Source organism: Saccopteryx bilineata, chromosome 4 (genome assembly GCF_036850765.1).
Source record: "Saccopteryx bilineata isolate mSacBil1 chromosome 4, mSacBil1_pri_phased_curated, whole genome shotgun sequence".
NCBI classification, from domain to species: Eukaryota; Metazoa; Chordata; class Mammalia; order Chiroptera; family Emballonuridae; genus Saccopteryx; species Saccopteryx bilineata.
The window spans coordinates 112,366,903-112,388,143 of NC_089493.1; the positions used below are offsets into that span (position 1 = coordinate 112,366,903).

At 47.2% G+C, this 21,241-nt stretch overlaps 2 pseudogenes; both read left to right on the forward strand.

The window, feature by feature from the left end:
* Positions 1–16,414, forward strand: part of LOC136335528 (F-box-like/WD repeat-containing protein TBL1X) — a 29,411-nt pseudogene extending 12,997 nt beyond the window's left edge.
* Positions 16,415–16,717: 303 nt separating this feature from the next.
* Positions 16,718–21,241, forward strand: part of LOC136335529 (F-box-like/WD repeat-containing protein TBL1X) — a 108,882-nt pseudogene continuing 104,358 nt past the window's right edge.

The window sequence follows — 21,241 nt, forward strand, 5'->3', positions numbered from 1 at the left end:
AGGGCTGACGGCTGCCCCATGGCTCTCTCCTCCTCATGATGGCATGGTGTTTGACGGTGGCCCCATAGAATCCTTTTTTCTCATGGATGCTGTGATGCCCAACGTGGTGCAGACACAGCAGTAGGCCTTCCGAGAGAAGCTTGCGCAGCAGCAGGCCAGCGCAGCGGCCGCAGTGGAAACGGCAACAACAGCAGAAGCAAAGGCAGCCACAGTGACCACAATGACCACGGCGACTGAAGCAGCTGTTTCCCAGCCTAATCCACCAAAGAACGGAGAGGCCACAGTGAACAGGGAGGAGAATAGAGCCCATGCGATCAGTGAGTGCAGCCTCCCGGGCCTGGGAGGGCTTCTGGTGGTTTGTAACGGAGTCCCAGTGCCAAGGGCTCTGCTGGGGTCTGTCCGCAGCATGACTGTCCCCAGTCACTTCCCAACATGTGAGTCCAATCCAGCCTGAGAGGCTTTATGACCCAGCCTTCCTTTGAAATCCTGAGGCATGGCATTATTTACTTACACAGCCTCAGTTTTAGGGAGTCCTTCCTCCCTGTGAGCTCCCTACATGTTGCAGGGACCCACACCACATGGTCACCGTCTGGCATACAGTGTTCCTAGAGTAGGCCTCCAGTACCCACCCAGCATTCCAGATGGAGGGTTTTGGCAAAATCCTGGTATAAGTGTGGAGTTCTTGGTAATTGAGTGGGCACCAGGATAATATGTGCCATCTTACTTGGACTTGGAAAGTACACGGAAAGCACGTCCTTGCTAGGTGACCACTTGACAGTGTTGAGCCGATTGGTCAGACAGCCGACCTTTTATCCAGAGCACCTGCCTGCACCTCTTCTGCTACTCATACATGCACAGACTGCTGAGGGGTCTGACTTCAAAGAGTGCTTGTGTGTATGTGTGTCATGCACACACAAATGTATGCAGGTGTAGGGGTGCATGAATATTGTGCATGCATGTGCCCCAAGGGAACAGGGATGTGTGAATGTGGAGGTAGAGGGTGGCAGGCATTCTGAGAGCATAGGGCATCCACCCTCTGGAGCTCCCCAGATGACAAGGTGACCCCTCACAAGGCTGCACAAAATAAAATGCCTCATCCCTTCAGGTAAACAGAGACCTGGTGGCTGTGTGCAGGAGACACTGGGCTGTTTTCAATTTAGTCACTTCTTGTGTTGGTGGCTGTTGGACATCACCCAACACTTACATATAAGGAGTAACTATTGCTATCCCTCTGTCAAATTTGGAATAATCATAACACACAGTGGGGGGAGAGTTGGCAAAGTAGGTCTAGTTCATATACAATAAATAGTACAATGATTAATTAATAATACAAGAATAAGCTTTCACACCGGTAGACCTCTTTGGTCCTACCCTGTATTTAAATAAATGTAATGTATTTATTAAATTACACAAGCTACAGTTTGGTTGAAATCATCAGAGATGATGTTCTATTAAAAAAAATACCTGTTTGTAAAACTGAGGTGCACAAGCCCTGGCCAGTTGGCTCAGTGGTAGAGCGTCGGCCTGGCGTGCAGAAGTCCCGGGTTCGATTCCCGGCCAGAGCACACAGGAGAGGCGCCCATCTGCTTCTCCACCCCTCCCCCTCTCCTTCCTCTCTGTTTCTCTCTTCCCCTCCCGCAGCCGAGGCTCCACTGGAGCAAAGATGGCCCGGGTGCTGGGGATGGCTCCTCAGCTTCTGCCCCAGGCGCTAGAGTGGCTCTGGTCGCAAAGAGCGACCCCCCGGAGGGGCAGAGCATCGCCCCCTGGTGGGCAGAGCGTCGCCCCCTGGTGGGCGTGCTGAGTGGATCCCGGTTGGGCGCATGCGGGAGTCTGTCTGACTGTCTCTCCCCGTTTCCGGCTTCAGAAAAATACAGAAAAAAAAAAAAAAAAAAAGACTGAGGTGCACAAGCGATGACGTTCCCCTGCTTTTTATGACAGATAATCACTCGAAACCGATGGAAATAGATGGCAACGTGGGATACAATCCAGCAAGGCTACAGACTTCTGAGGCCATGAGTCCGAGGCACTCATTTGTGCCTGGAACCCTGTCAGTGACCTCCTGGCTTCCTAATGAGGGCATCAGGCTGGGGGCACTCCAGGGCGTGGACCCTTGCACTGCCTTTTCTTGTCCGGACTGCCACCTCACAGATCATGATTTCATTACCTGCCTGGGGCGTACTCCCAGGTGTTTGGGCCTCAGTGTGGGGCACCCACCCTGCCAGGCTCTTCTATGGGTGCCTGCGATTATGGTCAAATTGTCCAGAAGTCCTGGTGCCAAACCATTTTTTCTCTGGGTGGGGACTAATGCCAATGTTTAAAGTTACATGGTGCAGCAGAGATGGGGAGAAGAAAACTCAGTGAGGGTAAATATGTAACATGCGTGGGCTTGGTTTTATGGCTGGTCTCTCTGCCCAGAATACCAAGGGCCCCACATCAGAGTGACTGTGCCCTGGGCCACTGTCTGGCCTCTGCCCCATCGGCTGCAGTCTGGTGTTACAAAGGAGGGAAGGAGAAAATAAAGACAGCAAGCAAAACGAATGCTGAGTATGGTGTACTTGATCCTGCAGGTCCGGAGACTCAACAGCTCAAATACGGAACCTCAGTGAGAACAGCAGTGGGACCTCCACCCAGCTCGTGCTGTGGCACTGTATCCTGGAAGGAGGAAACATCGTCCACAGTAACAAAGGCATGACCTCGCTGGACTGGAATTCAAGCGCAGGCCGCCTCCCTGACAGCCAGCAGTGGGAAGCAGGGACTGCCATGAGGGGCCCTGGGGTGGCTCGCGTCATGGGGCTCTGTTTCTGAGCAGCCAAGCAGCGTTACCTGCGCATCCACGCGGGACTCAGCCCTCTTTCTAACATCTTTAGATTTTTCTTGCTCTATGACTGTTGGTGCCTCTTTCATCATTTCCTGACAAGTTTTTCTTTTCTCCACACAGACACATTGTACAAAGCTCAGAAAAGTCTTCCCAGCCTCATTGTAACTTTCCTGTGGTACTTCTTTTTTTAAGTGAGAGAAAGGTAGAGAATGAGGCAGTCTCCCACATATGCCCCAACCGGAACCTACGCAGCAAACCATGTCGGGAGCTGATGCTCAAATCAGAGATTTTTAGTGCCTGAGGCTGACACTCAGACCACCCAAGCTATCCTCAGCACCCAGGGCCACATTCGAATCAGTCAAGTCACTGGCTGTGAGAGGGGAAGAGAGAGAATGAAGGAGGAGGGAGGGAAGAGAAGAAGATGGTTGGTTGCTTCTCCTGTGTGCCTTGACCTGGGATCAAACCCAGATGTCCATACAGCAGGCCAGCACTCTATCTACTGAGCCAACCAGCAAGGGCCTACCTACATTTTAATTAAAAAGGTGTGAATGAAAATGATAGGGAGTTCCCAGGATACAAATAAAAGAGCTTTTGTGGGTTATTTCCAAAGTTGGATTTCTATGTTCATTGGAACAGGTGCATTTATGTATTAAATGCAACTTAAATGGTTGTATTAACATAGTACTTATTCTTACTTTTCTGTGCCTATGAATACCTACACCTTTTCAAACCTACAGAACCTGTTTCTTTGGTAACTCAGGGACTGCATGGAGTGAAATGGGGTTTGATAAGTTTTATGTTGTTGTTGTTTTTTGATTGTTTTAATTCGGTGAGAGGAAAGGAGGCAGAGACAGATTCCCACATGTGATCCAACCAGGATCTATTCAACAAGCCCCCTATGAGGCAATGCTCTGCCCATCGGGCACTTTGTTTTATTGCTCAGCAACGAAGCTCTTCTCAGTGCCTGAGGTGGAGGCTGTGAAGCCATTCTTATTGCCGAGGGCCAATTCCCTTTAATTGAGCCATGGCTGTGGGAGGGGAAGAGAGAAAGAGAAAAGAGGAGGAAGAGGGGTGCATAAGCAGATAGGTTTTTCTCTTGTTTTCCCTGACTAAGAATCAAACCCAAAATTTTACATGCTAGACTCAAGCTCTATGACTAATCAAACTGACCAGGGCTGGGGTTGATATATCTTAACAGGGCATCCATTATTGGTGGAAGAATATTCTAGCTCTAGGGTTAAAGATAGTCTGAGGTGGGTCAGAAAATGCTCCTACTAAGCAGTGTCTGTTGGCTGTCTCTTTTTAGGCACAGGGTGATGGGACATTGTTGGTGATGGGGTCCTATGATGGCTTTGCAAGAATATGGATTAAAGTTGGTAAACCCGGCCTCCCATTTGCTGGGATCCAACAATAGGGTCTCTGGTGCAGCAACTTGGAGTGGACTGACCGCGGCTTTAAAATTGACGTGTTTATTATTGTCTTTTGACTTACCCACCAGGTAACCTGGCCAGCACCTTGGGCCAGCAGAAAGGTGCCACCTTTGCCTTGAAGTGGAACAAAATCAGGACTACATTTTGAGTGCTGGCCTAGATAAAGTGAGTGTTACTTAAATGTCATCTGGAATCTCTAGACAACTGGGGTTTCTTTGAAATCCAAGGCTTCCTGTTTCTCCATAAGCAGCCAAGACAGCCTGTGTTATGCTTATCAGTGATGTGACCTTTCTGTTTGTTGATTATAGGTCCTCTCTTGACGGCATCACTCTGCTCTACGGATCCATGTGCAAAACTCTCACCATTTTCTTGGGAGAGTTCTTTCTGTCCTTGCCTCCTGTTGTCTCAGGGGCTGTTTTTATATTTGCTTCTTATTTTCTACCTGAACCTACTCTGACTACCAGACACAGAGCTGTGTGGTCAGGGAACGTGCACGTTTCAAATTGTGTACTGTCCGCCTCCAATGGTTAACCATAAATAATAATAATAATAATGTTCTAGAAAACAATACCTAGGGAGGAATTGGAGTTTACGGGGACATGGGCATTAACCTTCTTCAGTGTGTGCTTGACCCCAAGCAGTAAGGTATATTTTAGATTCTTACCAGCTTTTCTGCTACTTAATATTTTACATTGTCTGGACTATATAGTTCAATGTAAACATTACTAAAATTATATGAATAGTGAAATTGCATCAGATTGGTGAATTAGTATATTCTTTCCAGTGCCAGGTGTGTCTCAGTAAGTAAATTTAAAAGTGTTGATCCAGGCCCTAAACAGTTGGCTCAGTGATAAAGCATTGGCCCAGCATGTAGATGCCCCAGGTTCAGTTCCAGGTCAGGGCACACAGGAGAATCACCCATCTGCTTCTCCACCTTTTTTCCCTTTTCTTTCTCTCTGCTTCTCTCTTTCCCTCCCACAGCCAAGGCTTTATTGCGGCAGTGTTGTCCTGGGCACTGAGGACTGCATGGCCTCTGCCTTGGGCAAAAAAATGATTTTGGTTGCAATGGAGCTATGGCCCAGGTGCACAGAGCATCGCCCCCAAGTGGGCATGATGGGTGGATCCCGGTCGGGCACATGCAGCGGTCTCTCTTTCTGCCTCCTCGCTTGTCACTTAAGAAAAATACAAAAAAAAGTGTTTGGTCCACCAAACAAATGAATTAAAGATGTTGGTTGGTCTACAACTGACCCAGAATGCAGAGAACCAGAATTCAGAGATACTCACAGCCCTGACACTTCCCTTGGAAAATTTGTATGGGAAGCACAGCTCATAACCAGTTTTCTTTAATCAGGAGCATTATTGACATCAACCAGGGGGTATACACATTGTGGAGAGTTCTGGTTAATTGAGATGTTATTCCAGGGGTATTCCCTGGGCTGTCTCCAAACACTTCCTGATCTCCCCAACATCCGTAGGTTCAGAATATCTCAATATTTACTCTGTTTTCCAAGAGGAAAAGGTAATTTTTCCTTTATTTGTAGACCAGTCTGGGGGTTCCTCACCCCAGCATAACATGCATGCTACACCCTGTCTCCCGTCCCCAGTTGGGGCAGCAATTGTCAAGGGAGTTTGCAGAAATGGCCATTTCTTCTTCAACTCTTCATTTGCAAAGTGCCAGGAATATAGTTGGATGAGCTCCATTATGGGTTTTTCAGCTTGTGACGAGGCGGTGGGGCGGGTGGGTTCCACAGACCAGACAACAAAAAGTACCAGGTATCTCATTGACAGACACACATTGGTTACATTTTGAAACAATAATATTTTGGCCATACTGCAGTGAAACAATTTCTTTGTTCTTTTCTGCATTTAGAAAGCTTACTAGAACGCAGAATTTTCTTTGTGGCTCACATATTGTTTTCCTTGGACAGTGCTAGTTTGGAAGGAAAAGGGGGTTTGCTGCCTTTTCTTATTTAAATTTAACGGATTTGATTGATTTGAGAGAGAAGAATTGATTTGTTGTTCCACTTATTTATTAATTCCTTGGTTCATTTCTGTATGTGTCCTGACTGGGGATTGAACCCATAACCTTGGTGTATTGGGGCTACAGTCTATCCAACTGAGCTACTCAACCAGGACCTCACTACCTTTCTTGCACAATAAACATTTCTACAGAAAGCTTGATGAGGAGACTATGTAATGACATTTCCTTTTTGATTTGCAGAGCGCAGACAACCATAATTTAGGATGCACAACAGGGGAGGCCAAGCAGCATTTTCCATTTCATTCTGATGAGTCTGGTTCTAGTTTTGTAATTCAGAAACAGTAATTCAGAATCTGTTTTTAAATATCCTGTCGAGTCATTGTGAATGCTCAGAGGACCATGCCTGTGGACTCTTGCTCGGTGTGTGGAAACCCATTCACTGTGAGCGATGGTCTAAGGTTTGTAAGGTACAGAGTTCCCAACACCTAAAAGTTGAAAACATAGCAACAAAGGAGTCACAGGTTCAGTGTGGCCTTATTTTTTTTTCCTGCCATCCCATGGCGGCTGTGTTGGGTTTTACTGAGATCCCACCAGGTTCAGCTATTCACAGAGTCAACCAAGGTGAGGAAAGGCACACAGGACAAAATCCAGCATGTCCATGCATCTCCACTGTGGCACCGCCCGGGACAGGCCAACGTGGACTTTCCTCCAGCAGGGAATCTCATTAGAGACCTGGTATCCGGGACTGTGATGAGCGGTGGCCCCGTTGGCCCTCTCTGTCTGGCTTGCACCGCAATTCCAGACTCATAACCAGAAAGCACATTAAACTACGATGTTTGCACTGCTTTGGTTCATAAGCCTTCCTTATCAGTTAAGAAATAGTGGACACATTCTGGTAATCTAAATTCCCAAATGCAGGCTGAGAGAGCAGGAGCAGTGCGGATGCATAACAGCTAACCATGTCCTTTTGTGTACTGAGGTCACAGCTGCCCCTGTGGGGTTGCCAGGGCTCTAGGGACTCTGGTTTTAAAAATTCTACTGGATACCCCATGCTCTGTGTGATCCATGCCTGATGTTAGGTGCACCCTCTTCACTTAGAGATGGCCAGCGACCCCAAGGTAAGGACTGTCTGAAGAAACACAGAGGCCACAGGCTGTGTCTTCCATGCAGAGGGAAGCACAAAATGTGTGTGGTGAGCATGCACTGTTTGATCACCTGTCCCTGATGTGATGTTTGCACCGAAACAGAGTCATTGCTGATGGGTAGTTCAGGGTGCCTTAGCGATAGCTGACCCCAAGGATGGCCCCATCTCGGTGTCCTGTGAGGGCTCCAAACAAGGGCCGTGAGTACTCGGGGGACAGACTATGAGGCAAGGTCCCACCTTAAGGGACAAAAATTTCCATCATGATGTAAGTAGAGCCCCCCAACCGTTAAGAATTTACTTTCTGTAGACACTTTCCGCAGTCCCCGCTGAACCTGTCTACAGGTTTTGACCTCAGTCTGTCATCTCTGTGCCAGACATCTGTGCCCGTCACCGCTGGTAGCAAATTAGTTTAGTAGGTTTCCCTAATATTTGACGTAAGGGTCGAAATTGTTCCTGCCTTTCTGGTCATGAAGATTGAGTGACACATTTCAGCCTCGTTCTGACTCCTGTGACATGGGAATGTGTGTCATGAGGAGAACTCTGGCTTCGGGGGCTTTACATTTTTTAAGATAATCACAAGTCCAAATGAATATCAGTAAGATTCTGCCAACTGTTTTCATTTTAAGCATTCATTTATAATGTCTCTCAGCAGAATACACTATTTCCATTCCCTACAAAGCTTCAGGGAAAGGGCTTACAATACACTGGCCCTGGAGACCACAGATCATATGTTTCTTCTGTGTGGAGATACAGTGTCTCCTGTAGTTTAGCTGTCTCTGACATGGTCTCCTGTCCTCTCCCTGGGTCAGGAAGGTGCAGGTTTTATTCGTTTTTTCATGTCTTTCAGGAGAAGAGGCTATTTCCTGCTGGGAACAGTTGTTCTCCTCATGTTACTAGATAAGGCTTCTCGGCTATGATTTGAATTGTTCTAAAGCCACCGAGCTCTGTGCACAGGTAGTACATGCAGATGTCCCCGCTCTGTTCTTGCCTCACAGCCCCCCGCTGTGGTTGTGGAAGTGTGGAACAACACTTCCTTTCCCTCCTGTAGCACAGACATGTGCATTCACGTTTGCACACTCAGCTGTGACCGCCCCATCAAAACTTCTCAGGGGCAAACAATAAGTGCTATACAGCCCTTTACTGCTGCTTGCGAGAAAACACAGACTCTGAGATGAGCCAGACATTGGATTTCAGAGGAAAAACTTAATGAAGCTATTAGACAAATATATGAGGACATAAATAACATGATGCTCCCATCTCACCTGGAGTGAGCAGATGGGAGATGTCTGTAGAAAAAGAAAAACTATATTCTTTTGTTATTAATATTTTAATTTATTATTTTGAGTGGGATTCAAGTGTCCCACTCCATATAACACTCTAACCCCACCCAACAACATAACCCATTTTATTTCTACTGTTCCTGTCTCCCTCCCCCACTTCCTCTAGGATGTTCAGTCCTGTCCTGTTATAGATATCTATGTGATTATATATATCACAGGTTTTGTGATAAATGACGTTATAAATGAATGCTTAAAATGAAAACAGTTGGTAGAACCTTACTGATATTCATTTGGACTTGTGATTATCTTAAAAAATGTAAAGCCCCCGAAGCCAGAGTTCTCCTCATGACACACATCCCCATGTCACAGGAGTCAGAACGAGGCTGAAATGTGTCACTCAATCTTCATGACCAGAAAGGCAGGAACAATTTCGACCCTTACGTCAATTATATATATATATATATATATATATATATATATATATATATATATATATATAATTGTATATATATAATTTTACTAATCTTTTCTCTGATGAAAAACAATATTCTTAAAAAAAGCAGTCAAATTTAAATTTGATAACTTAGAGGTATAATGTCAGAAATAAAGATCTTAATAAAAAAATAAGAAAATCTTAATGAATCGGTTTAACAGCAGATTGCAGAAGAGAGAATAGAAATACCCAGTTCTCCTAAATTTGTTGGAAAACATTACATTCAGTCTAGAAAGTCCAGGCGCCAGCTGACTTGTCATCCCATTCCTTGGTGTGGCACCTGAGGCTCTTTGTAGCCTTCCTGGAGCAGATCCCTGCAGTGTGCAAGAGCCCCTAGGACTTTTATATTAATAATCATGCCTTTGTATACGTGGAAAAGGCAGTGTAAGAAAAGAAGGAAGAGAAATGAGTTCAGGGTGGTGCGCTCTCTACCCCTGTAACTGCAAGTTCACTCTTCAGAGATGACTGTGCGCTGTTGCCCCCTGCTGGACCACTGAGGTACCTACTCTCGGGCCTTTATTTTTTTTCAAAATCTTTTGCTCTCTTTTTAAGAACAAGGTAAACACCATCAAATGGGATTTTTCTGGGATGTTGCTAGCATTCTTCTGGGATGACATGGCATTAAAGATAGTGTGGTCTGGAAGCTTGGGCTGCTTGATCTTGGACAACCCCTGTAGTTTTGCATTCACAGCAGCTGTGACTGAAAATTTTGTCACGTCACAGACACTCTTTCTTACACTGTAAGTTTTCTTCAGTGCTACTCTATGGCTCACTGTCACCTATTAAATTCTGTTGACCATTAGAGGATCATGCTAAGACAGTTCCTTCCCTCATGGCCCTCCCATTGGTGCCCCCTGGATTTAGTTCTCCCCTCTACCTGGGCAGTGACCTATGGGTCAGTGAACTTTTCTGGAGCTGGAGACTTAACAGCCACTCCCAGAATGACTGATGTTGAAATGTTCCCAGCTGTAGAAACAGTGTTGGCTTACATTGTTCCCATGTGTTCTCTAGATCTGGAGTAAGAATCAAGAAACGTGTGTTCGTGACCTTCAGGCTCAGAGCAAATAGATATACACCATAAAGTGGAGTCTGACTGGCCTGGCACCCATCAACCCAAACTCCAACATCATACTGAGAAGGTAAACTGAAGATGACCCATGGTCCTTTCTCCCTGGGCTCCTAAAAGCAGCCTTGCGCATGGTGGCTGTAATAGTTATCTGACAGTAACTTTTTCTGTCCCCTTTTGTAAATGTTATGGCCAGTGAACATTACTTGCATCAAAGAGAATAGAAATGTTGCCAGTAAGCATTATTTGTATCAAGGGGTACAGAAAATTTTGCTAAGGTGTGTTGTGATTGTCAGCAGCCTTCCAAAATATACAAACAAGAGCTCACCTTGAAAGGGTACCATGAAATAGAGTTATCAAGTGACCCCCACTAAAGGCAAAAATTTTTTTAAACCCCAGGAGGGTTGTGGGCTGGGTTTCGTGTCCAGGCACCTGGCTCTTTGCTCTTTGAAGGGTTTTATTATGACAGAAAAAGGAAGCAGATTTCAGCATAGGCTTTGGGCTTGGTTTACTTTATTCAAAGCAGAGGTACAGGTGATGAGATTTCTGAGGGACAGTATCGGGTGCCCCAGCCTTAGCCAGTTCTGAGGCACCAGTCTGGGAAATGGATGGATATAAGTAGTCACAAGGGTCTCCCCAAAACCACATCATATTAGGCTACAGTAAACAGAACTGTTACATACCTACACTCAGAGGATGCAACTGAGGATACAACATTCCACTCTCTCGTGTATCACTAAGAACGTTTAAAACAATAAGCTGATGTGATTCCGCAGCTGTGTTGGGCTTCTTAGGAGTCTAGAATCCAAGATGAAAAGAAATGTGGGGTGTGTTTATAGAAGAAAGCAGAATTGGAGGGAGGGGGAATGCTTTACTATCAGGAAGCAGCAGTAGGTTTATTCCGTGTCACTGCAGAGAAGGAGTAGTGGGAGAGGTGACAGGTGGCACAGTTCTGTCAGCGTGGTGGACCCAGCCCTCGTCTCTGTGATATGGCAGTGGCCGGGAAGTCACCACAATAACAAGGACTATTGTTTTTGAAAGCACCCAATCCGAGACCATTTATTAGCAAACATTGGATTGAAAAACTCATGCCTCGGCTGAAAGGCTAAACCCTGAGACCACAAAATGTCCACATGAATGACAATGATAATGAACATATCAGAATCACGTTTTGATGACATGCAAGGTTGCTTTTGTCTCACCTGGTACCCAGTATAAACATTAATTGTCCTTTAAGCCTAAAAGGGGTGTAGCAGTGCCTTGGGAGTCCCCGTAGAAAAGATGAATGCCCAATAGCAGCTTTGTATTGTGTAATGTTTTTTCATTTGAAATTGAGAAGAACTGAAACTTGCAGGTCTCAGGAGTGTGAGTGCATATTTGCGTATGAGTATACTTCATTACCATCACATTAAAGCTTTTATTCTCTTCATTTTCATTCTTCCCAATTTTGCAGTTGGTAATGATTAGTGTTGTGTTTTGAAATGTGGGACTATTTTAGGGAATGTAAAAAATATCCTTCAGGAATATTTATCATCCCTAGGTAAAGGAAATGCAGGAATGGATGAACCTGACCTAAATCAGTTCTCGAATAACAGCACAAAGATAAAAGAGAGTAACCTCTGTCTCAAACACTCACCGCTGTAGACCTCCTTTTGCCCAGCCCTGCGTGCTAACTATCTTGGGAAAGTATAAGGAAGCATGGCGCTTCATGGTGACATCTCCTCATGTACTTTCTAGCCCTTTGTTCAATTCCACGGTCCGGCTGTGAGACATTGAGTGTGGCATGGGGACCCACACACTCAGCAAGAACCAGCAGCCCATCTACAGCATAGCTTTTACCCCCAACGGGAAGTACATAGCCAGTGGTTTCTTTGACAAGAGTGTGCAAATCTGAAACACCCGGGTAATTCCCACAAGTCCTTTCTGAAAGTCGGCCACCGTGGGTATCTCTGCCCACTTCTGAAGATGAGAGATTTTTAAGGGGGAGAGAGATAGAGAATGAGAAGCATCAACTCATAGTTGCTTCACTCTAGTTGTGCATTGATTGCTTCTCATATGTGCCTTGATGGGGGTGGGTGATGGGGGGACTCAAATCAGAGATCCTGGGGTTTTATTTTATTTTATTTTTTTTTAATTTTTTTTTTAATTTTATTTATTCATTTTTAGAGAGGAGAGAGACAGAGAGAGAGAAGGGAGGAGGAGCTGGAAGCATCAACTCCCATATGTGCCTTGACCAGGCAAGCCCAGGGTTTCGAACCGGCGACCTCAGCAATCCTGGGGTTTTAAACCAGGTACCTCAGCATCTCAGGTTGACACTCTATCTGCTGCACCACCACTGGTCAGGCTAGAGAATTCTGACTCTCAAGAATAGAGTTTGTGAGAAGTAGGAAAGTGGAGAGTACTATGCTGGGCAGCCAGGTCTCGGGTCTCCAGCTGATGGAAGAGAGAAGTGGCCAGAGCCATTGCAGGTGTCCGGCAATCTAATTTGTGGGTTTGGGGATGGAATCAAGGCCTCTGCTCTGTCCTTTTAATCAGTCAATTCCCTGTGGGTGGGATAACATTGGCTTGCATTTGTGTTGAGCCTGTGCCACCTTGTGGCAAGGCTTGGTATTACATGAGCCAGGTTAACTACCAAGGTCCATTGAGACCTCAGGCTTCCCAGGGTGGCTTTGCAGAAACATTATCCTCTTGGAAAGGAAAAAGTCCTGGTCAACCCTGCATAGATTTTTGTAGCTCAGATAAGGCCACCCACTAAATCAGACATTCCAAAAATAACATGCAAGAGTCTCTGTGCGTGAGTTGCTCACTAGATAGATACAGTGAGGGGTGCTTTGTAAAGTGACATCTTAGATGAATGACATTAGGAACCCCATGTTGTCAAAAAATCATCAAATAACTTTCACTCCTTTCTTGTAAATCATAAATCTTTTTAAAAAGTTTTAAAGCTCAATTGAATCCCCCATGAGGTCGATGCCTTCTTTATGTACATAAAGACTTATAATATTGTTGACTGGCTCCATCCCCATTCCCCCGCCACTTTAGTGTTCTCACTGCCATCAGACATTGTTTGAGTACAGCTGTGGAAAGTGTGTCCTCAGCCAAATGGGAGAGGCGGGTTCTGTGTGCAGTCAGTCAGAGGTTGGGTACTGTCACGTAGTGGGAAGTCTGAGAGAGACGTTTCTACAGCCACCAGAGTGTTTTCCGAAAATCCCTTAGCTCCTGGGTGTTTGAGAATTTCCATGATAACACACTAGAGGGCAGCGAAGTGTCCTTACACCGCTGAAGATTCTGAGCCCCCGTCATGTCATGAGTGATGACACTTTCATTGCAGAGTGGAAGTCTTCTTCACAGTTTTCAAGACACCGGCAGCAACATCAAGGTCCGCTGGAATGCCCAAGGGGAAAAGTGGGCACCAGTGCATCGGACAGCTCTATAATCATCCCATCAAGGATTTTCTAGGTGTGGAGGGCATGGGACAGAATAAGGAAAAGCTGACAGCTGAGACCTGAGGACCAAGGCTGAGATACTTGGTCCTGTCTCAGCTCCAAGTTTCTGCCTTCAACCTGGACATCCCGCTGACAATGGCACAACCTTGTATTCTACAGGTCTCTTGGGTCCTCTGAGATATGTCGTCTTTGAGATTTTGTATAGCATAAGGCAGGGGGCCCTGGGAGGTCTGCCTGGTTGTTGTTGTAGCCCCCAAAGTTCTCAAAGCCCAGGTGCTGAGGCTTCAGCTGTCACCTGCCTTTCCACTGGAGGCCTGGGCTGTGGCACCTGCTGAGACACTACAAGTGTGTTAGTTCTAGGATTTGCCCTCAACTTGGCTCTTCCACTTTGTGCTATTAATGTTAACTTGGGGTGTGTTAGTCAGATGCTCAGCAAGTGTATGCTGTTTTTAGAGTGGCTCCGAACGTTCATAACTGTATATGAATAAAAGTTTATTTGTAAAACAGAATTGGTGGGCCATGTGATTAGCCAACCTCAGCTCACAAGGTGTCGTTGCACAGTCTTGGAAGATAACAGGAGCTGTCTCTCTCTGTCTCTCGCTCCCTCCCATTACAGTTGTGTGTTCAACATCTGCGGAAGTAAACACACAGCGTGTAGCAGATAGGCGAGAGTTCTAATGGAGCAGCAGTTAGCCCCTCTGTAGCCGCGGAACCCTCCAGACTCTCTCTGCTCCGGAACTCACAGCCATGCCACTTCAGCGTGGACTTTAAAATCCAATCATCCCTGGCCCTGGGAGCCCATATTTTTTCATATTTTTCTTCAAGAAGTTTGAAACAAGACACACACACACACACACACACACACACAGATACACACACAGTCATACTGGATGCGGGGACTACATTTCCACGTGGGGCGTGCAGCCCAAAAAGCACGAAGGCACCTACGGGACAGTGTGAGGTCTGGGTCCCCCCCAGATGGGCTCTGATGGCTGCGGCAGGAGAGGTAAATACCTGAGCCAAAGCAAAAAGAAAAGCAAAATCCTCTGTTGGAGGGAGGGAGAGGAAAAAGCTCCCCTCAGCATGGTGTGTCCCCCCTGGTCCCCATAAGTCAGACACTACCGTTGCTCTGGCAAAGAATGTTCGAAAACGGGTCGGTACAGTTGAACTGTGAGGTTCTGAAATCCGGACACTGTTTCCCAGAGCGCCCTCTGTGCGGCGGCTGTTCTGTGGGATGAAGTCCTGTCCTCTGGGCCCTCTGTCCACGATGGGGGCGGGGTTGGGTTTGCTCCCTTCTCTGAGGTTGGCCCTCCTTTTCGTCTGGCCTTGATTTGCAGGAGCTGCAACCTGGGGTGGGGATGTCGGTACCTTTGATGGAAATGTCCCTCGTGCCCTACCCTGCTTCCCTTTTCCCTCCATCCCGGTATAACGTGAGGACTCAAGGGCACTTTCAGCTAAGTGCTTTATTCAAGAAGGCAGGGCAGGGGAGACTTTTAACAAGAGAAAATAAATCACTTAGAAAGAGACCTGAGTATTTTGGGGAAAAATTATTTTTATGTTAAAATGATTTAAAATTTTTAAAATGGCCATTAGACAGAGAGAATTCTGTGTGGCTTTCACAGTTTTAAAACATATATTGTAGGCAGGGTCCAAGCGAGCGATCCCCTTGGCCCTTGGCCGCGACACAGGCGTGGAGGACACCGGGCAGTGGAGGGCAGACCCCGCAGAAGGCGCAGAATGCTTTTGGGGTGGTGGGAGAAGTCCCTGCTTTTTTAGCTGGAGGCCAGTGTGGCATTTCTGGGTGTGTCTACCTTTGTGGCTGCAGGATGGAAATGAGGAAGGATTCGTTCTGATCTCGAGCCAATCAGGATGCAAGCCATTAAAACAGCTTGGCCCTGAGTCAGCTGGTGGTGACACCTCCTTCACAGGGACTGTCATTCCCCTCCCCAGGATCCGCTGCGAGAGTTTTTGCGCAGCTGACCTGCAGGCTTGCAGGGTCTCGCCTGGCTGGACAGGGACAGCAGTGAACGGGGAAGAAAGGTTGTCCTGTCCCGATGGCGAGTTGCAGGTAGACTGTCGCCGATCACTTCTAACATCTGCATCACTTCTTTTTTGCCAACAGACTAGAAGATTATTTTTATCAACCTTTTAAGTGTTATTTTTTTTTTATTATTAAAAAAGGCTTTGTGTTCCAACATGAGTTATTTTTCCATTGGATCGGTTTGTACTGTAATAATCCGACACTGATCTGTTTTGAGTTATTAGGAAAAGGACCATCATTCTCCTGTGGGCTCCGCTGGAACGGGGCCAGAGTCCTGGCAGCGGGCAGGATCCAGCACCTGCATTCAGGCTGTGGGACGGGATGCTGTTCAGAGGGTGGCGTCCATGCACGCAGCTGGAAATCTCCCCATCAGTGCAGGCAGGAGCCCCTGACTGGAACTGTCCTGGGACCCCAGTGTCCTCAATTCTTGTCCAGCCATTACTGGGCCATGTGCACTCCTCATGTCCTAGCTAGAGAAGGCCAAAAACAGCTGTGTTTGCACGTTTTGTGTTGTATTTGGCTTCCATAAGCGGGCACTCACTCATTAAGGTCAAAGTTTTATGCGGTCAGCAATCCCATCTTGGAAGGCAGCCGACACCATTGCTACAGTGATAGTCTGCTGCCTCTAGAAACTGTTAGGTTCATGAAGAAGTTTGTGGAGGTGCAGTTGCACACCCTCCTGCCTTCACTGCAAACAGGGACGAACACATCTTGAGGCCCGGCTCTTGGTCAGGACAGGTCAGGGGAGACTGGGATGCAGGGTTGGGGTTTCTCTGGATGATCATCACGTGAAGGTTGGTAGCCAGGGTCTCCCGGACGTGTGGCCTCTTGATACATCTGAACCTCTCAGCAGTTGGGAGGTTGAAGCACCGGGTTGGGAGGCCCTGGGCCCACAGACATGATTTCCTGCACAGCGGGGACCTATTGATAAAGGCAGACTGTCCATGTCCCTGGCTTCCCTGACCAGCGGGCCACTGGAGAAGAGCTTTCTGTGGCCGCAAGGGGGACCAATGTGAAAATGCATTCACTCAGCTCAGGCCAGTTGCGCTGTGGGCACTTGACAGCCTCCATCGCTCATGCTAAGATCCCGTCCCCGGAAAAGCAGGAGGTCACCACTGTAGCCCAGGTGGTCCGTGGGTACTGAATGTCTGCTGTGTCTGCACCTCTCAAATCTTGTGAGTGAAGCTTATGTGTTAGTGACCACATGCAACCTTGATTCTGAGTACAGCCTCCCCAGGGTCTTTGGTGCAGTTTGAAGTGACCAAGGGCACCAGATTTCAGGGACCAGCACTGACTCTGAATGACCCCTAGTACTTGACTTTCCTCTGTCCTCTGAAGTGTCAGTCACAGAACGCACTAAAGTGCCCTTCATTAAACGTGAGGCTCTGCTTTCTTCTGGTTCCTTTTCTCTCTTCAAACCTGTTTTACCTTTTTTTAAAAAAACAGTGTTCCTTGTCAGATGCCGAAATGTTCCTTTCACCAGTCCCCAAGGTTTTGAATTCTGGAGTCCATGGTTTTTATTGTCTGTGTCAGAATCCCTCCAGATGCTCTTGTTAGCACCTCCCAGCCCGGACCAGCCTGGCTTAACCCGACCATGTGGGTTCACCCTGCTGACCTTCATGCTCTGAGAATGAAAGAACCACCATATGTGTGTCATAGCTTGTGTTTGAGAAAGAATCAACAGATCATATTGCTTGTCTTGAATAAATTACTCTACTTTGATATTAGAGATCATGGCAGGCGTTGTTTCATCATGCCCCTCGTGGGGCCTGGTGAGACCTTGAGGCGTGAAGACAAGGGCATATTCTTGAGGGAAAGGGGACTTGGGCAGTGTCTTCCCAGGACTACTGTGCAAACAGGATCATGGAACTCGCAGCCGTGCTTAGGGAGCAGTGGCTCTGGGTGTTATAAAATCTTGTTTATTAAGGGAGACTGTTTTTTTGTGTGTTTCTGTTTGTGGCATTGTTTCAGGCCAGCTTTTGGAAAGGGTCTACATGAGTGAGTTTTTTCTTGTTTACAAAGTGGCTGTCTGGGAGTGTGGTTTCAGGATGAGCTGAGACTAAGGTAATGCCTGAAGTCGCAGGCGCAGAGGACCGTGGCCATGGACTGCCGTAACGCCATGTGGATCCACAGTTAGCAAGCGTTTTCTGCCACCCACTCTGCCCCCGACTGACTGCTCTCGTTGATGCCACTTGAATCATTACTTCATTTTGTTAATAGAACCTCATATCTCCGTGATGGGAAGGGGCAGCTGCATTGGGGAGATGGGCTGCATTTTGCTTCACGAGTGAGTCACAAAGCGGGTCACCCTGTCGTTTTCTCAGAGACACTACTCAATTCTGCGCAGGAGCACACAGGGCTGGACAGTTCCTGCCACTGTGTTTTCAGAGTGCTGTGCTGCCTGCTTACTTTTTTCTTTCTTTAACCCCTGCCCCATTGACCAAGCCCATCCCCAACAGGTGGACTGGGGGAAAAGTTCTGAGTGCCATGGCCCTGCTTCTAAACCCACAGGAAATTCCTGGGGGAGCTGGTGGAAGGCCCTGGGCAGGAGCAGCACACAGCCACTCCCGGGTGGAGGCATGTGTGGCGGTGGTTCCCGTGGCTTCAGTGACAATGTTTGTTGTATGTGGAAAGACTTACGTGGGGTTGTTTGCACCGCAGGGTATGGTGGCCCACGACATGTAGATGGTCCCAAATCTGCCTCACTCTAATGTTAGCATAGCACAGAAGTGACTGTAACAAGTTTCTCTTTGCCTGAAGGACTTGACTCTACGTATCTAAGGAATGTGAGTGTTCACACACTGACCAGAGCTCTGTTGTTCATTGCCCATGTCTGGGTGCCGTTCCTAATGAAGATGGAAAATGTTCTCAGTGTCTTCGGGAAGTTCACATCCCCAGGGATGGCTCTTGGTTACTGGTGACGGGGCCCTTGAGATCACTGTGAGCTGCATGAGATGGGGTGGGGACAGTAAAGCATAAAAAACAGCTGGGTGTCCCTACAAAGAAAACGCAGAATGTGGCCAAACAGGCTTTTCCCCAATGTGGCTCCTTCTTGAAACTGTATTATTCATGTGCAAGGTAAGCAAGACGAGAAGTGGGGGTTGTGCCTGCAGTAGGTCTGAGGGTCGGGGCCACAGGCCTACAGGGCTGTGCTCTGAAACCACAGTTTCCTGCTCTTTGTCACAGGGCCTCTGAGCGGGAGTCGTTGCCCTCACACCCAAGGTAGTTAGGGAGGAAACGGCCCTACCATAGCTTCACAGTCAGAATTGACCAGGAGAATTTCTTAGGAAAAGGAGACATGAGCAGATTTATTCAAAAGCCATTTGTAGTGCGAGCCAACCAGTAAGTTGACAGGAAGGGACGTGAGCTGACAAGAGCATCCTTCTGTCCAGACTGCACCTGGCTACACCTCTGTCCACCCAGCCAGCCCAGACTCCTGTGTGGTTCCGGTGCCCAGAGCTCTGGGAACCTCCCTCCACAGTGACTCAGATGTCCCAGCAGCAGCATCAGGTTCCCCACCCCTGGCACCTCAGCCTTTTCCCATTTCTACTATCTAAACAGTGACAGAATGTCCCCTGCAGAGAGAGCCTTTCAAAAAATTGCTTAAATCTAAGAGTGCTCATCTTTGCAACTGTCTGCTCAGTCCCTGTCTCTCTTGCTCCCCAGGTGGACTTATACACCTGGCCCATTAAGCTCCTTTATGTTTTTAGGATCCAGGACAGAGCTTGGGGCCCGGTGAGCAGCCCTGATGAGGTAGTTGCATCCTTCCACTCTGGGCTCACCCCAGTCACAACCACCGAGCCAGCTGGTACCTGACGCCCCATGGAGCAGGAGTTTCTTTAGCTGATAAATCAGAGAATGAGTATTCTTATTTACAAGCTCTCAACTCCGATTTTGGCTGGTGTCAGCGTGGACAAGGGGACAAGGCAGCTATCTGCAGTCTCCAAAGAACTGTGTGGAGAGGCCATGCAGACAGGAAGATCCAGAGTCAGGCTCCAGGTTCAGTGCCCTGATGATTACACGGGGCACAGAGAACACAGGGTGCTGCCCACACCTTGATATTGGACTCTGGGCCATCCCCTAAAACACACCGTGATGCCTTCCAACAGCATTCCTGTGGCCCGGCTCTCTCCACAGGTGCTGTTTCTGCAGCCCATTCCCTTGGGCAGTACCTTTCTACCTTAAGATTTGGGACCTCCTGATTGGCTCTGTGGGTCCTGTGACATCTTTGAGATGCAAAGGAGGCTGAAAGGTGAGCATCTTGTGTCTGTGCTTTCAAAATGGGGAACCAGGGGCTATCTCCCTTCCAGAAAGGAAAGCCTCACATAGAAAAGAGTTTCAGTGCTGGGGTGAGGCAGAGTGTTCACACAGACAGTCACAACGCAGATGCCACCCAGCAAAGCTGTCACCACAGTTGCTGTGCCCTGTATCTACCTGTAGCCATGAAATCCCAAAAGTGCAAACACAGAAGCCTCCTGCAGAGCTCAGCTAGAGCGAAAGGAAGTCCCAACCTCAATAAAATAGCTGAGCTGTCCACAGTGTCCGCAGAAAAAAGAATCCCACTTTTCTGCAAACACCTGGCTATTCTGCAATTCCAATGCATATTTCAGAGTTTCTCCCTAGAAACTTAAATATATATATACATATAATTTTGAATGGATGGAAAGGAGACCTCTGAGACTGTCACTGCTCAACACAACCTGGGGTCAAGACTGAATTCTTCATAAAACCTCTCCTTTGGTGAAATAAAAATATTGCCATGCAGCATGGAGACCGAAGGCTGAATTCCTATTAAAGCTGTTTTGAGTGCCCTTCTGTGGTGCGATAGGAACATTACAATGCCACAGGGACCCCAAGGCTTAATTTTTCAAAACAGCTGTCCTTTGGCACCATCCTGTGAATCAAAGTATCATTGCAACCCCGCACGGAGACCAAAGGCTAAATTACTGATCAAAGTTGTTCTTTGGTGCCCTCTCGCGGTGTACAAAGATCATTAAAGTGCAGCCGTTCTGTGTGTCCTGCTCACTTGCTGTTCCCACAACTCTGCTTCCTTCTGGCATCGTCAGTAACTTTGCTGGACAGCATTTGCTGTAAAATCTGTCACATAGGACCGCTCACTGTCTTTAGTGTTTTCAAAAATAGTATTCTCTTTTAATGCAGTTAACCTGGCGGCATGCAGCTCTAGTGCATATTGCAGCAGTATTTCTGTGCACACATACACACACACACACATATATACACACATTCAATTTTTATTTTACCAACTTCAGGTTAAGGAGACTTAGAAAGTGATGTGAATGTAAATCAGTTGCAGGGATTCCTGAGACTATCACAGCTCAACACAACTTGGAGACTAAAGGCTGAATTTCAATCAAACCTGCCTTTCTGTACCCTCCTGTGGTGCAATGGGAACACTGCAGCACTAAATGAGGACCAAAGTCTGAATCATTCCTAAAGGTTGCTGCTTCTTGCATCATCTCGTAGTGCAAGTGCAAAACTGCAACACAGAAATTCCCTGTAGCCTGCTTGCGTACAGTTTTTT